Raw genomic sequence first — 17,572 nt, forward strand, 5'->3', positions numbered from 1 at the left:
GTTTCAGAAGCATTTGTTCTACCAGTTGTGTCCAAGGGAAAGGCTGTTGCCATCTTACTGCCCTGATAAATTTGAGTCTGAATTTTTTACTCAGAAATTTACTTTATTTTAATAGAGCCCGGAGCTTTTCTTTTTTTCCCCTTAATTATCCACAATATCCTGTTGGCTGGACCGTTCTGAGTCAAAATAATTTGGGCTAAAAATGGGCAAATGTGGCAAATGATATGTATCTCTGGAAAGCTGAGCAGAACCCAGTGCTTTCTCATGGAGAACATCTTTTTTAGTCTTGATATGTCACACTGCAGGAAAAGTTCTCCTAATGCAGAGATATACTAACTACACATATACATCTGCATTAAAAACATAGATAGATGGATCAACCAACCTATCTCAGTGCTTCTCTCTGAATTCATAAGAAGCCACAGAAAGGTGTACCTAGTCAGGTCAGATGTTATTAGCCTCACAAATTTTGCTGAGATATTTATGGGACAACAGTATGCACCCATTGATTAAAAAAAGATTGACAAGCCATTGCTACTACAACTGTGTTCCTTAACTGTTTCACACCATTGTCGCAGCTGCATGCAGATTCCATCCCATTATGCTCCCAGGACAATGTCCCTAGACGACTCATAAGCCCACACTTTACATTTAGTAGCCATTGCATTTTTATGTAATGATGTACTGATCTTTTCCCCCAAATGCTATCCTACAACATTCATCTTCATCTGTTGTCCCACTCCTTTCTTCCTCCATATTTATTTTAGAAGTTGACAATATTAACAAAAAAAGGTCTTCTTTCTACTTTTAGATGCCAGGTCCCTGATAATCTTGCATGAAGTTGTAAGTCTCATTTTTGCTGCCGTGAAACTACAGAAACCTATAATTTACACATAGGTTTAAATATAAATATTTCTTTACTAATGGAAAACCAAACCTTTTTTTTTTTGTTCAGTTTGTTTGTTCCAGGAAAATATTTATCTGCTTGCCTATTTCAAAATCCTCTACTGAAAGGTCAAAGATTAAAACTGAGCACCCTCCTCCTGTGCCCTCAAACTGAACATAGCAGACAACATCCGTTGTCTTGGTTTCCTGCTACTCAGTATTTGTCAGACACTGATTACGAATAACACTCTGAGCAGTTATCTCTATATGGTATGTTTCTAACTCAAATGTCATAACCAATGAGTCACCATGAGTAAGAGAAATAAGATTACCTTTTAAAATAAATTCACAGTAATCCTTTTCTTAAATGTCATAGCTAACAACTCATTCATTTGCACGACATGCATCTTTGAAGTAAAACCCACTTGTAAATGTACAGTGACTTGGTATTTCCATGATGAGAGAGGAGTGGAATACTTTTTCCATACGTCTTTATTTGTTACATTTTGGAGCTCAGATCCATTTGCCACACAGACTTAAATTCATGAGTATCAGTACAAATACACTACCATTACTTTCATATATTTCTCTTTTTTTGCATTCACAACACTTCATAGGCGGAGAGGAAATAAGTCAGACTATTGAAAATTGGAAAGCTTTAAAATAAAATAATGAGCAAAGAATTTTCCAGTAGGTGGGGCAATAAAAATGAAAGGCGGGTCCCCCAAGAGTCACAAACACGGAAGATTATAGCCGAGGAAATGGCCAAGATTGGATAAGCTGGCTGAAGAGAGAGAAACAATACCAAAGACACAGGCTAAATGGTTCCACAGAAGAGAATGGAAAGGGAATTTTAAATTGGTGATAAAGGACCCATTATCTACATTTCTTAAATTGACTGATGTTACAATGGATGTAAAACAGAAAAACAAGGAATCCTGTGAAACCATTAGCATTGCAATAAGTGTTTTGTGGGAAAAGTTCAGTCAAAGAAATCAGAGTGGTAGACTTTGGGCAGAATATGACCCTATTTCCAGGAATGGTGGCATTATTAAAGGGACTAACAAGTGCTGCAAATTTGTCCATGCTCATGACATAAGCCCATTCACTATACACAATTTTTATTGCTGCTGTCTCTGCCACCATATCACAGACCTGAGTGGCAGGTGTGTTCTGGCATCCAGGCCCAGGTCCAGCCGGAACTTCTGAGGTACAGTTGGTTTCTGTGTTTCATACTCAGGGTGAGCAAAGTGTCCACCTGGCCTCAGAGCAGCTCCAGGCCCACCACAACCAGCAAGCTTCCCAGCAAGATCCAGGTCTGCTCCAACCATGACGTCCCCAGCCTGGAAAGTCTTATGCAACTTGAGAACATTGTGTTGCTTATCTAGGAAACAGACGTATTTAAATCTTAAAAGGAGTTGAAATCTTTGTCCACTATTTTCACCACATGAATACACTGGAGGAGCAAACTGCTTTTTGCTCTCTGCTATATTAAACCATACACATAGATTTGGATGTGGGTCCAGGAGTTAGAAAGTCCTTCAGCCTAATCCTACCTACAGACAAGCTTTATGATTTTATGCTTAGCTCTTTGAAAAGACTACTTTAATGGACAAATATTTTTTCCACGTATCATTCAGTCTCAAGGAGTTTTCTGTGAATTACTAAACTTCCAAGCTGAAATTGCGCCAGAATTGGGCTGAAAATGCAGATCTGACCAACTTTAGGCCTCCTCCACTGACAATATGCCATCACCAGATCACAAGGTGGATTTAAAAAAAAAAAATCCTCAGCCTGCAAAGCCCATATTTAGGTCTCAGCAACGGGTCTCACTTCCAAGACATCAAGTACCACTGACCATTTCAAAGAAAGGCTAATTTATAATCTAGAGCACTAACTATGGGCATAGGAGTATAACTTCTGGTGGCGTAGATTTGGAAGGTAGCAAGTCAAATTGCCTAGCCTTGATTCTTTACAGATGCCTCTTACCTCTGTCTATCAAGAAGTTCTTCTCTTGAGACTACTAAAACATTATTTAGAGGAATTAGTACATTTTTCTTGAAAATTTGATCCATTCTTTGAAGATGGGCATGTCTAAAAATTATACAAAACTTGGCAAGTAACAGATTTAATGCATAATCTATGAAACTATCAACTATATCAACTTTATAGATTTAGGAATACCTAAAGACAAAAGTTCTCTGAATAAGCTGTGCTACATAATCAGCACAAGTTTCAGCCACTGTTCCTCTGAATACAGGAATTTTGATACCCCCTTATTCCATCATCTTTATCTCCTTCATTTTTTTGTAATTGACATAAGAAGAATTATTAATTTTCAAATAGACTTTGCCTCTTCTTCTCTCAAGTCTCTTTTAAAAACGACTCTACTTCAAGACAGAGAAATATGTAATTTTTAGACTTGAGAATGTTCTCTTTTAAGCACTAGATTTTTCTGAAAGTCTCTTAGAAAAAGATTTTTCCACATACCTAGTATAGTTCCAATGAGAACAGGTATTTTGCTGATGCTGTGAAATTATCAGGCTTTCAGGAGAAGAGGTAAAAAAATGCCTGAATCACTTTTAAAATTTTTTTAGAAAGAGTATAAAAGAGGAAAATGTGTCATGTGAAATGTAAAAATATTTCTATTGAAACTTAAAACCAAGTGTTATAATTAGTTGATATTCAAGAATGAAAATGAAACATCATGTCATACATACTTGTCCACACCACGGATTTTTCATTATTTCTTAATAGCAGGTAAGATCCAGATTCTAAACAGTTATTTTTAACATTGCCTCACAAGAATTTTATGTGCCTGACCATTGACGGGAGAAAAACCAACCCATTTCCCCATAGAGAGGTGTCATTGGCTATGAAGATGAGCACGTGGAGATCTAGTCTAGTCTGACTAAAAATTTTCATCTCTCCTTCTCACTACTAATACTGTATAAAAAGTGAGTAGAAGCATTATTGTGTCATTTTCCTCTCTCTGGAGTTTTACATGAGTTTAGATGACTAGATCTCTAAATTGAGAGGGCAAAGAGCTGTACATCGGAGCCAACAGGCTATAATGGCCACTCCATTCTGAGAAAGACACTCATCCACTTTTTTGAAAGGAATATCCATTTGACACAAAGTAGACAAAACTCAAACACATGCTGTAAGCAGAGACCAGAACCTTAGGTATCTGCTGCTTTGCTGCTTGTCATCTGGCCTTACACATCTCTTTCATGCCCAGTTCCACAATTGTTGGCAGTTCAGTTGCACACATCTTTGATTACAGGTTTGCAGCTATAAGCTCTCTAACCAACAGGCTATTTATTATGCAATTGGTGACATTCTTCTCCTCTGTCTCTGGACATCTTGTGTAGGACTCACATGTTCCTCTGTTTAAATACCGATCATGACAGTGTGTTCAGACAAGAACCTGTCTCCCAGAAGAGGCACAACTGACAGGTAAGTGACAAGCTGATCACCCAAAGAACCTCAGGCTTAGCTAGAGATGTGACTATGGGGCAAGTAGTTCCAGAAAACAGGTCAGTTGGCATTGCTGGAAGTAATGACCTTACCATTATTTATAAAACTGGACTAATTTTCTCTTTCAGCTGTATTTTAATATACTCATCACACCAGTTGTCCCCTTTCAATCATGGCCAAAGACAACTGAATGTAAGAAGTGCCATACTGGGTTAGGCTAAGTGTCTACCAAGTCTTGTATCTCAAAAAGTGTCAATATGGGGTGTTTACAAAGAGAATGCAAGGCTGGCACTTCATGCAATCCTTTTCTCTCATGCTCTCCCAATATCCATGATGGATATATTTGGGATATTAGAGAGAAAATTATTCCCAGTCATTTTAGAATCCATTTATGGACCTGTTTTCCTCTAATGAATTTATTGAACGTCCTTTTACTGTCTGCCTCCACAACCTTCTTTGAGAATATGTTCCAAAATTTCCCTGCCTGCTGAGAAAATAAGTACTTGTTACCTGTTTCAAATCAACCTTATACTAGTTTCACGGAGTGCCCTTATTCTTACCCAGAGAGACCAGCTCTATAACAGTTGTCTGCTTAACTTACAAGAAATTCATGACTTTGTTAATCCAAATCATACTCGCCTTCAGGCTTTTGTCCTCTACAGTGGAGATTCCTAGTCTTTTGAAAATCCCATCTTCTTAGCCATTTTGTTGCTCTTCTCTCTAATATCTTTAATTACAATGCACCCTTCTTGAGTTATAAAGATCAGAAACAAACACAGAACTGACACCAATAAGTGTCTTTTTGGTGACTGATTCTGAAAGGTTCAGATTTGAGCTGTAGATATCAGCAAATGCAGAAGACCTGTTCTTTCCCCATCTGGTGTTCAGCAGCAGGAGAGCAGGTTGGTGCGTAGCAAATGTGAATCCTCAGCACCTCCACAAAAACTCCTCCAGAACAATCACAAAGTTTCCATGGATAAGGCCTCTCCATGGCCGTGAACAAATTTTTCCCATTATTTATAAGAAAATAATTTTATTATTTTGTCTCCCTCTTTATGTTTAAAGAACATACAGTAATCAGACAATTAAATTTCAATCAATCAGACAATTAAATTTCTTTAAAAGTTCTTTAAGGCAGTAAACCAAGTCTGACTCCTCGCACTGGTACAATTAAGACCAGGCCCAATTATTTCAAACCTTAAACAAATGCAAAACACATTTAGAGCTGGGAAGCCTGTACTATCAATGAGCTCTGCAAAAAATATAGCTAAATGTTTCTTATTATATTAGCTTAGTATTTTAGTGAAGTCATTCAATGGGCGAGTCTACACATAGTATTTCCTTTTAGGAAGCTAACAGATTCTGTTTCCAATTCAAATCGGAAGGCTTCCAGCCTCTGCAGCACTGACTCCTACCACCTCTGTTGAGACTGTATGCACTTTATCTTTGTGTGATTTATTGTATGACACTGAGCAACAGCTGACATTGAGACCCCAATACCATAAACCATTTCTTAGGGTCACATCTATACATTTATGCAGAGATTCAGAGAATAAAACTGTCCCTTCAAAACCAAAGTTTTGTAGTTGTGAATTCAAGTCAACCTAAAAGTCAGTATTAAGAGATTTTCAGAGTGCAAAAATTTTGAGCTAAATGGCTTCTAGCCAGTATGTTTCTGCTCTCAAAATCTGGGACTCTCATTCATTACCAGTTTGTACTACAGCCTCTCAAAGTAGCAAGGGTTCAATTTCTCCTCTAATTTGTATTATACCATTTAATCAAGCGTTAATGCTCATCTATTGCTTCTCTGCTGAGAGACGATTAAAGTTCTTATGTCTGCTGATGGGCAGACTTATTCTAAAGCAGCATCCTGGTGTGAGCATTTCTCAGCTTCCTTTCTCAGTCAGAAACCCATAAACTGCAACTTCCGAAGAGGAAGAAAAGATTGTCTTAACCCAGACTAAGATAACCTATGTTGACTAACCCACATTAAAGTCCTACTGGAGATAAGATTGTTTCAGGCTGAACCATGTCAGCTAGTCAAAGAAAAAACCCAAGACTTTTATCTTTAATCATATGAAACTAAGTGTAGCTCCTTAAGGTACCTGAAATAAAGTAAGTTCACTGAGGAAAGTAAAGTTTTAATTTTTTCATTAAAGAGACCTGGTGAAAAATTCAGTTAAATAAATGTCAGATGATTCTATTACGTAAACTACCAAAATATATTTTGTTCACGGTTTTGCACTGTAAGGAAGTTAAGTTTGTAAGCAAAACCTTGAATTTGGATATCCTAATTTTATTAATATTGGAACACTTCCAATGCACTTTCCAGAAGTCGTGGACTTATTTAAAAGTAGGGTTTTTTAAATTTTTGTTTAATTTTATTTTTTGTTTCCATACTCCTTCATTTTGACAATGGAAGTCTTCCCATACACTGTAATAAAAAGACAGAAGTTGAGAAAGTCACAAATCAGTAAAGCTGATGCTAAAATGTTGTTTCAGTAACAATCTGCTAACTGAAAGAGAAATATTTTGCTATGGTTTGCTTGAGTTGAAAGAATTCTGATAAATCCCTAGTGAGTTTTGAAAGTTACTTGACTTCCTTCCTGCTCCTCTGCCTGAATCCTGGCTGTCTAATGTGGTGAGAGGAGCCTGGAAGCTCAGCTGCCTGTCACCGAGCATGACCACAGCCTGTGTCTAAGGGCTTTCCAGTCTCCTGCCCTGGGCTAACCAGAAAACTCCTAAAGCTGAAGATGCTAGATCCACCTGTACCCCGTTCTCTAGAGCAGCTTTCAGGGAAAGTGGGAAAAAAATGGTAAATTTATGCTTGTGAATGTAATGAAGCCAAATGTGAGGAGATCAGAGTGTTACAGAGTTTCTCCACCAAGTACTACAATGAAATGATAGTCATCTTGGATGAAAATCTTTATTTACTTGCTGCATCCAGATGATGTGAATCCCCTTTCCACTATCCAGCCAAATGGCTGACATAAGTAGTGCTTAGAATAGCTCTCAGGGAACATTAGAGAACAGGGTCTTTCTTTTATGTTATTTATTATCTATGTTGGCTGATCTTCAATATTTTCTTCATCTTCATAGGGATTATGTTTCCTTCCAGTGTCTTTCACCATCCTTGGGGACTCTTAAACATTTATGCCTGCACTCAATAGCAGAAATTGAAGATATTGTACGTGACTTCAAGCTAAATCCTAGACTAATGTATTACTAGGGAAATCATGAAATTCTGGCAGATCTGCCAATTTTACTTGCAAGGAGAACTATGGAAAATCTGTACTTGTAGCAGTCAATATACAGATGTGCACAGTAACATAATAAACTGTAAGGCAAGTATTTAATAAATCATATAATTGCTTGCAATTCTGGCTTCTGTAGATTGTTATTGGTATATCAACATTCAGACCCTTGAATTAAAGGGGAGACTAGTAGCTTATAGATACCATGCTTATTTTACCTCCACGATTCTAAAATTTCAAAAGAGAAATTATAAGGGAAAAACATAATTATCAGTGAAACCTGATTTCTAGTACATAAGTACTCAACACTTTGTCAAGACTATCACACTGCTTTGAGGGCAAGGATTTGGGTTATCCATTAGCTATGTTTCTAAAAATATTTGGTGTTATGTATTATCTTATCCATGAGCAGCTCTGCAGGAGGCAGATCAACAATTGTTTTTTCTTAAGAAATGGCTTTAAAAACATGTGGTTAACTTGGAGCTGTTACCAGCCTATTAAGAAATATAATATGGGACTTATCACCAGTGAAATATGATTATTACCCAAAAATGATACATTTTTCATCATGCTTATTAATTTATGAAACACAACTCTTCACAGCTGAACTCCAGCTTGTAATTCCTTGTGTTACACAACTGAATTTAGTGTTCCACTAAAATACTTAATGACAAAAAGCTGACATGTTCTTTCAAACAAACTCTTTACAACAAACACAATAACGTAACTGATTCCTTTAGATTTTCTAGTGACACTAGCTATCACAAAAAATTTGAAAATACAGTTTATTTTTAGTTGATAACAAGGAGTCCAGAAGTCCTGCATTAATTCAAAATATTTAACTTTATCATAAATTAATATCAAGCAACTAAACAAAAAGGATTTTATTTCGTGCTTTGGCTACCCTCTACACTCTGCTGAGCAGAACCCTGTTCTACTCACAGACAGCTTTGGCTTCAGCCAAGTCCAGGACAGTATGAGAACTGTGGGGTCACAGCCATCTCCCCCTCTTTCATGCCATACTGAATCATAAATTACTCCAATCATCTTAGACCTGATGCACTGCATTCAGTGGGATATATCCTATTAACTTCAGTGGGATCACATTACAACTGTGAAGTTAAGGAAAAAAAAGTTCCATGTCTTCTTTCACAAATCATCATATAAATAAAAAAATAATTCAAATTGTAGTTCTATATGAAATGGGAAATACAGGAAATCGACCACAATTTGACTTTTTCCTTTTTTTTTTTTTTTTTACAGCATTTCTGTCGTAGAAAAGGTATAATTTTTCCCAATAATCTATCAGAAACTTAGTAAGGATTCTCTGCTCCAGCCCTTCTTCGGAAGTTAAATAATGTTTTAAAAAGAATTTGTGTTTCAGGAGCACAATTGTCATAAGAAGTTAAATAACTACTTGTAAATCAGTGCACAAACTCTTTAGTGCTCATTCCATGTCTTTAATGTAGCAAAAAAATAAATCCTCTGCTCTGAAAAAATAACATGCACTGATCATTGTAAGGGGGAAAATGTTAATATTTCAGGATCAGATAACTTTCACATAGTATTTTTATTTTAAATATGTAGCTGATTATGGAAGAAATAAAATGGCTTCAGGTAAGTTAGATTTTCAGGTAATTAATTTACATCCCTCACAGAAAGCATTTTTTCAAGGTAACCTGAAGTGCCTTCTACTTTTGCCCTTTAACACCTTTGCTTTCTGGAGTCTCTTTAAAGGCAATAATGAAAAAGTTGAATGAACAACTAATTTTTTTATTACCTTACCTTTAGCAGAAATTCTCTAAAATTTATTTGCTCAGATTTTGTACTGTTCTCCTCTCTCCTACCTCTTCCTCTCCACTCTCAGAAGGCTGCATCACTTCAACCTTTTTCAAACACTGTCAGTTCATATTTTTGACTGCCTGTAAAAGACAATGTCTTGAAAAGTTTATATTTGCTTTATTATTTCATTATTTTAATTTGAAATACGGCTTCTGGTTCATGGTCATAGAAGGATTATCATGCAAGTTCTTGTTTCTATTACCTGACAACAAAACTTGTTTTGGTGTGAGACCAGTGTCCTGCAGTATCAACCCTTGAGAATATTTCTGAAGATTATGTAGGTAGTTTTTCAATCTTAATTACTTTTCTTGCATAGCCCATTCTTTGTCATGAAGTACTGTGAAAATATTTATTTAAAATTTTATGTAATGTACAGAAAATAATCTAAGAATTGTTGTCTCAAAAGAGCACCTGTGTTTAGACAAGAAAAAGATCTTAAGTAAACTTCTATAAACCTTGTCTATTCCAGGTTTACACTGAGTCCTCATCATAGAAACAAGGTTTTACTTTTTCACAGGCTTGTCTCACTACAGAAACAACACAAATTTGTATATTAATCTATTTGTACTTATTATGAGATAAAGACCTTTTCCTGAAGGTTTGTTTTTTGGGAAAATATTTTGTAGTAGTGACAACTCATTGTGAGCTGTTTGGTTATTTTCCTTCATCTGAACCCAGCTGTAGGGATCTATTTAGATTTATTATAGAACCTAATTAACTCTCAGCTTCTTTGAAATAAGAAACTTGTGCTCACACTCGTATCAGTTTCACCAGCAAAATGTAGGAAACATTTTCCTGCTTTTAGCCTATGAACTGCCTTTTTACAAGCCAATCGACATTTGACATGGAGAATTGGGAGAAATTTATTAAGATTATTTTCATACCTGCTAATCTTGTGTGTACATTGTGATCTATAATGGTATTGCACTTAACACAGAAGACAAAGAACACAATGTTAATGTACTCTTTTCCTTATGCATAAAACATGTGCTCCTCTAATGTCCATTAACCTAGACTTTAAAGAGCAAATGTTTTGCTTTTTGGTGGAAATTCTTCTTGGGTAAGCATGTTTTCTAAAATTATTTTGGTACTCTTCTTGAATACTATTGCACAAAGTCCAGGATCTCTAACTTGTGATGGTTAAAAGTGATTTCCATGAAGAAATACTGCTGTGGACACTTCTGATAAAACAACAACAAAACCTCAGAGAAAGTTTTGTGGTTTCTCAAAACCCAAAGAACCTAAATGTATATGTTATACACTTTTTTTTATTTTTTGCATTCCACTGTAATACGGTATGCACTCAACATGTTTTTCTAGCATGACATATTAGAAAAAAAGTCTAACGTTATTTTCTGTATAGACTGAAAAGCTGCTTAAACAAGATTTGCTCTGATTTCTCTCCAATTAAAACAGAATGCAAATAGCTGAAAGTTCTTAAACAATGTAAACAGCGACAGTAAGGGTACTATTAAAAGTTATCTGGCTGTAATTTTAGATTTTAAAACCCTGTTTTTAATTTTTTCCTACATACCACTGGCAAAAATGAAAGTTTCTTTATAGGGACAAATGAACCACAATGTAATGGAAATACGAAAAGATATATTTTCATGCCTTTTTGACATATTTTTAGCTTAATGCCCTACATCATCAAGACAACTGCTGCCTAGTAATTCCCCATCTCAGTCTCCCATTTAGTTATTTCATGTAATAACTTTCTTACTTTAAAACCTAACAGGCAATGAAGTTTTTGTAACTTGCTTACCAGTGTAAATGGTCACATGATCCTTTTTAGTCTTGCAGACTCTCCAGTTCTCCCTCAGAGAAAAAGGTGATCCAATTGTTCTCCAGTTGACGGCACCTTATTCTGTCTTTTTTCATAAGGACTTAATGACAAGGGAGAAGTTTCCAAATTCAGTCAGACTAGAGAAAAAAAAAAAAAGAAAACAAAGTAGCATTTCTATTTTAAATTCTCTTTTGGATACACATGGGGTATACCTGAACATTTCACTATTATGTTGACAATGTTCAAAGACAATTTAGACATTTTTTTCTAACAATAACTGTGGTTATACACTGATTGAATATTCCAATATAGGCAGTCTGTGCCAGCAGAATAGGAATTGGATTCTTAAAAACGTTCAAAGGAGTTATTCTCTCAACATCCAGACTGATGAACAATCCTGTCCAGCTCAGTAACGCATGCTGCTTCAGTGGCACATGATTGCCACTAAAATTATCAAATGTTTGAAGACCATTTAACTGATGATAAGTAAGGTTAAAACCAAGCGTTTCTTTTAAGGGTCATTCCATCTTGTGAGCCCTATTTTTACTGACTTCCAGATTATCTGGTCTTGGAAAATAAACTCCTTCCAGAAGAGATGCAAACTTTTCAGTGTGCTCAACTAAATGCTTAGGATGTGGGTCAAATAACTACTAATGCCATGTTACATTCTTCCTTCCATGTTCTGGACTGTAATCCCACTCATTGGCCACGTGCACCAATTTTGTAAATTCAGTATTATGTTTAAATCCCAGTGAGATTACTCGAGTTATTCAAACATAAATCTTTCTAGGAGTGGGGCCTAAGGCTATGCAGTCCCAGGGCCGGAAAACTTTTTAGCTTGTCTTCTACAGGGCCAAGCACACTGTCAGACATAACAAATAAATAACACTGTGGAAATATCATTATCTGAATCACAAGTCTATTTTTGCAAAAATATCATGTTCCCTAGTGGTTGAAATATTATTCCAGGCTAGATCAATCTTGAGTTTGCATTTCAACATTACATATCATACCATAGCCAAATACTATGTAATTCATCCAGTGGATTCCTATTTACCATTAACAACAGCATAGTTTTTTTTCAAGAATAGAATAAAGATTTTACCATTTTCTTCCCATGAGCATAGTGAATATAGCATTAGAACAGAAAATCTCTACATAATTTCAAATATTTTCTTTCATTCTTATAGGGGCTATGATATGCTTTGACCTTCTAATTTTACATCAATAATACCTACTCCACTGTATTCAGTTGCATGTAGTACCTGGAGTTAATTACTACACATATTCTTGACTCATGTTTCCATGCATGGGCTATCTCTATAGTAACTCTTGAGATCATACTAGTAGTGGCTCCCTTTCCAGATAAGTGAGAACTGCAAAACCCTGCAGGTTTTAGAGTCTCTTTTAAGTGTTTCTCAGATTAAAGAAATTTTTTCCAGGGGTTAATATAGTATCATGTGCTGTTGAAGATGGCTATTCCTCTCCTGCCAGGCAGGATCTGGTGCACCACTATTGCCAACAACTGTTTGTTAAACTTACTCTGAGAAACCTCAAATGGTGGAGACTCAGCTCCACCTCTGAGCAATATGCTGCACAGTCTTTACCTTAGAGAGTCTTCTTTAGTGTTTCACCTTGTAATTAGATGGTAGGAATTATATTCTGTTTTGTTCCCTTTCTTGTCATGTCAAAGCTTTGAAATTATCAAGATCAAGGCTTCAGCAGCAATGAGTAAGGTGGTTAAATGTTAGATCATTCAACTCTCCAGAGTCTTAAAATTGCAGATCAAAAATGTTTTCTCTCACCTGTTGGTTTAGTTCATTGGGCAGACCTGAAAATCTGGGTAAAAGGGCTTAATCTTCTTCAGTCTCTCATCATAATAACTGATAATTTTCCTTGTCTGTTCTTAATTTCTAGACACCTTCTTTCCTAATCACACTGTTATCTCAAATTATTCTTATATAAAATTATTCTGAATTACATAAAATTTTCATCCTAGTGTGGCTACAGGTACCAGCTAGACATTCTCCTCAAGTACACTGTTTGTTGGTGTTTCTGCTTGCCGGCTATCTGACAACCCCTTGTTACCAATCAATTAGTCAAGAAGCACCCAACAGGAAAGAAAAGGAACAGGGAAAGGAGACGTGCTTTGTGCTCTGACTCTGGGACCACAAAACCATGTCTTCAATGGTGTGATGTAAAAACTAACAATAAAAAAAGCCCTGGCATTATAATAACTGTAATTTTTTCAACTCATTCCTCTTTCTCGTGGAAAGTGTTATCCAGAGAAGCCCCACAAGCAGTTTGTTTTCTTGTCCTGGGAGCAGTTCTTCAAATCTTCTCATAGATCACCTCTCTCCTTCTGCTTTTCATCTCCTGAACTGAGAGCTGGCAGCCCAGCATCTTTGTGTCACACACCATCCAATTTTTCAACTGAAAATTGTTGTCCCTGCCCAACTGAGTTGGAGGCACTAGGTTGTCATGATAAAAAAGATCAGTTCGACATTTGAGGTTTGTTCGGGCACCTACATGCAAATATTCCTGCAAGTCCTTACCTATTTCCATTTATCATATACTTCTCTCTCTTCACTTCCCATCAACTTTACTCTAGCCAGACCCTACTATTTAATTGCTCCTTCTGGGACCTGGTTGTTGATTTTTTTACCTTGTTTATTCATGATCCAGACAGTAAAACTAGCTGTCAGACCTAGATGTTACCACTAAACATGTTGTATACGCCTCTGTGACGAAAGTGATTGTTCAGTGAATGAACACAATGGGAGTGAACTGAGCCCACCAAATATTCCTGCTCTCAGGTATGTGCTTCTCCCTTTTTGTGGAAGCTACCTCCCATTTCTTGTGAAATGGGGAACTTCCTGTATTCTGTTTTTAAATACGCTTGTTAAGGGTATCATGATTATGGTAAAAACTGTAAAACAAATACAAAATACAGCCCTGTTGGATGTGCAATGAAAAAAGACAGGGAATATACAAAGTGTACTGGAGGCTTCAGAGAAATAACTTGCTTAGTTAATAGGACTGAGGCAGTGTCAGACAACACTGCTATTAGTATTTTGAAAGTTTCTGCACTCTTTGTACAAGTTTGGAGGGAAAAGTTATATGAGCTCTCACTTCATAGTAACATTTTGCTGTGAATATGTAATCAACCAAAAAAAAAAAAAATCTAGTTTAAGGATCTAGTAAGACTTAGCAAGCAGAAGGTCTCTTAGCAACAAAACCCCATAACTAATGTGAAGCAGCTGTGGTAATTTTAGAAAATGGCTCAAACTGTTGAAAAGCCATTAGGAAGCTGATATATAGAGAATAAAAAGAACCACTCAACTTTAAAAAGATTTCCCAATATGGAGTGTTATGTTATTTTATAACCAAATTTTAGTCATCCAAAGTTTACATGCCACAAAATGCTATTTATGACCATGTGGCTGGACTTTCTACAAGTAGCTGGAATTCCATCACATACCTGAAATTCCCCCTGAAAAAAGAAATTGCTAATAGCTGAGCACATATTCTTCTGCGGTAAAGGTGACATTGCTATATTTCAGTGGAGCTGATGCCACTTATGGTTTGATTTACTATATGCACTTGGAATGGGATCCTAAATAATTGGAATCAATTTCTTTAATCCTGTAACTTTCAGTCTCTATTGGAAATAATGAAAGCCACTTGCTTTTGGTAGGCTTTGCATATGGCTGATAGTCAGATATTAGCTCAGAGGCTCTCTAGCTTATTTGACTGCTTCTTTAATTGGAAATATCCAGTAGCTTGAAGAATGGTGTATTTTTAAAACGGTATCTGGAGCACAAAAATAAAAGTTGTCAAGAACAACAAATCTTGTTGGTTTACTCTTCATACTGCTACTATATGATGCATTACTAATGATTTTTACTACTTGTACTTATTATTGTACTATGGCCTCAAAATAGCCTAAAACCTTGGGCAGGCAAAAACTGGTATCAGTTAGTAAACACGTCAGCTGTCTTCAGCTAGATTCAAGAAGGCTTAAATGTTATTTTGAATAAAGGCCAAAGGTTGGAAAAATAAAGAATATGAATTAAATGATCTTCATTAGAGTAAAACAACTATACAAACTGAGTTGGATGGGCTTACAGATAGTCATCAGTCCTAGATAGTCCTAGATCAGTCCTAGTCCAAATGTGGATGGAGATACTTAATTGATCAGTGTGTGCAATGTGAAAAAAATACTCTGTGTAACCTGGGCACATCAGATTTACTGGTTTTGAATCTACCCTCACCATCAGGTCTGACTGCACTCAAGGAGACCAGTATTCAGACACACTTAGTTGTATTGGATGACTCAAGTCCCAACTGATTAAATTAAAAATAACTGTACTTGAAGATTTGATCATAACTAAATCTACTCAAAGGATTGTTGGCAACGTCTATTTGTTGAACCTTAGCTGCTTTCTAGCAGAGGCAACTAAAGGGATGCTTTTTGGACAAGCTGCCTTACAGGATACAAGAAGCAAGATATATGCTATACTGTTAAGTGATAGTTATTAGGAAAGCACATACCTAGACAACTTTAGAAAACAAGTTTTGAGGGAAACAACTGAAGAAACAGCAACACAACTTTAGGATGATCAGATGATAAAAAAGCATGTAAACAGAGCTTCCAGCTCTGATAGCCACCAAGTAAGTAACTTGAATTAGTGTTACCTATAAAAAATGCAAAAGTAAACAAGTTTTCACAATTAACTGAATTCTTGAAAGCTCAGTAAATTGTTTTTAATATTCCCCAGTAAACAACAGGGAAAGCTCCATTCTTTTAGTAGCGTGTTCGTGTCTGCCTTTTTAGATTCTCTGTTTTATGGCAACTGATGTTAAACAGGGGATGGACTGTTTGCTGCAAAGCAAGTGATAAAACACAGCACAGAAAAGACCATACCAAGATTCCAAAATATGGTGATTTAGGCCATTTCTAATTGGACTGACTCATACAGTCTCTTTCATCTGTTAGATTAGATAATAAGTTTGTTAACGTAAAGCAAATGAACCAATATTACTGGACAAATAAAAATAAATCTAGCGAAAGATATGGGATGGTACAGAAATTGTGATATTTAGTGGTTTTGACTCAAAGTTGGAAAGAAATTGGTAACATTGGCAGAGCTTCGCTTTTGGCTCTAAGTCAGCTTAGAAACCAAACGAAATCAAATAAAGAAATAAGAGAACATTTTTTCAGAAGTATCCATAAAACTCAAGCTATCAGAATTCACATATCTGAAATAAGAGATGTTTTCAGGTCCATTTATTCATGCAGTTAATTGCTTATTTTAAAAACGTCATAAAATACCTGTTTTATAACCTGACTATTGTAAAATATGCAGCAAACTGTTATCAGTCTTAAATCACTGTTATATAAACTGATTATATAGAGGATACAATTTCTGATGAAATTTTCTTCAAATGCAAATTGCATAGGCTAAATAATGAAATAAAGGGAGGGTCATCTGTAAAGAGAAGGTGGGAAAGAGGGATAATTTATGTTGAGCTGCTCTTTCATTTAAAAGTTAATTCTAATTTCCACATTTATTATCAAGAGAAACTTGATAATTTTTATTAAACTCACACCTCAGTGTTATTTGGTGTAGGTGGTAAGATTTTATTCAGTGTAAAATCAGTTGATTTTGTTTTAGTCACCTGCTATATCTGGCAGTGATTGACATAGAAATGGATTTTTTTTTTTTCATTGTTGACAAAGTACAAGGGCTATTGCTCAGTATCAAATGTCAGTGCAGTCATCTTTCCAACCAAGCTGGGAAGACAAAGACAATCTGTACTTCTACCTGGAAGCTTCCTGGAATACGTACCTTCTCTTATCACTATATTTTCTAGGCTGTATTTCTTGCCACCTGATTTCCATTTCTCTCGTTCAGTTCCTGCTTTCTTTAAAATCATTCAATCTGATTTTTCTGTATGCTTCCTCAAAATCTTCTTTCATTGTGCCATCCTTTACTCTTTCTCTTTCATTGCCACATGCATAGAATTTCCAGCCTGAAAAAGTAGACTGTTTTGGATTTTCCTTGTGCTTTGTACTTGTGTTCATTTTTATTTTACACTGAGTTTAGTCATCCATCTTTTCTCTTACCAATATAAATAATTATCATGAAGCTACAAAAACTGCCACATGTGTTAAAGCCAAGTCAGTATCCACATTTTTTCAAAAGTCAGGCTCTTTGGAACATGTTCAGCAAAACACTTAGAGTCCTCAAGAAGACAATCTACAAGTGCCTTGAAGCCCACGTTTGTGATATACAATACTAAATCATAGCAACCAGTACTT

Source organism: Athene noctua, chromosome 4 (assembly GCF_965140245.1).
Source record: "Athene noctua chromosome 4, bAthNoc1.hap1.1, whole genome shotgun sequence".
Lineage (NCBI taxonomy): Eukaryota > Metazoa > Chordata > Aves > Strigiformes > Strigidae > Athene > Athene noctua.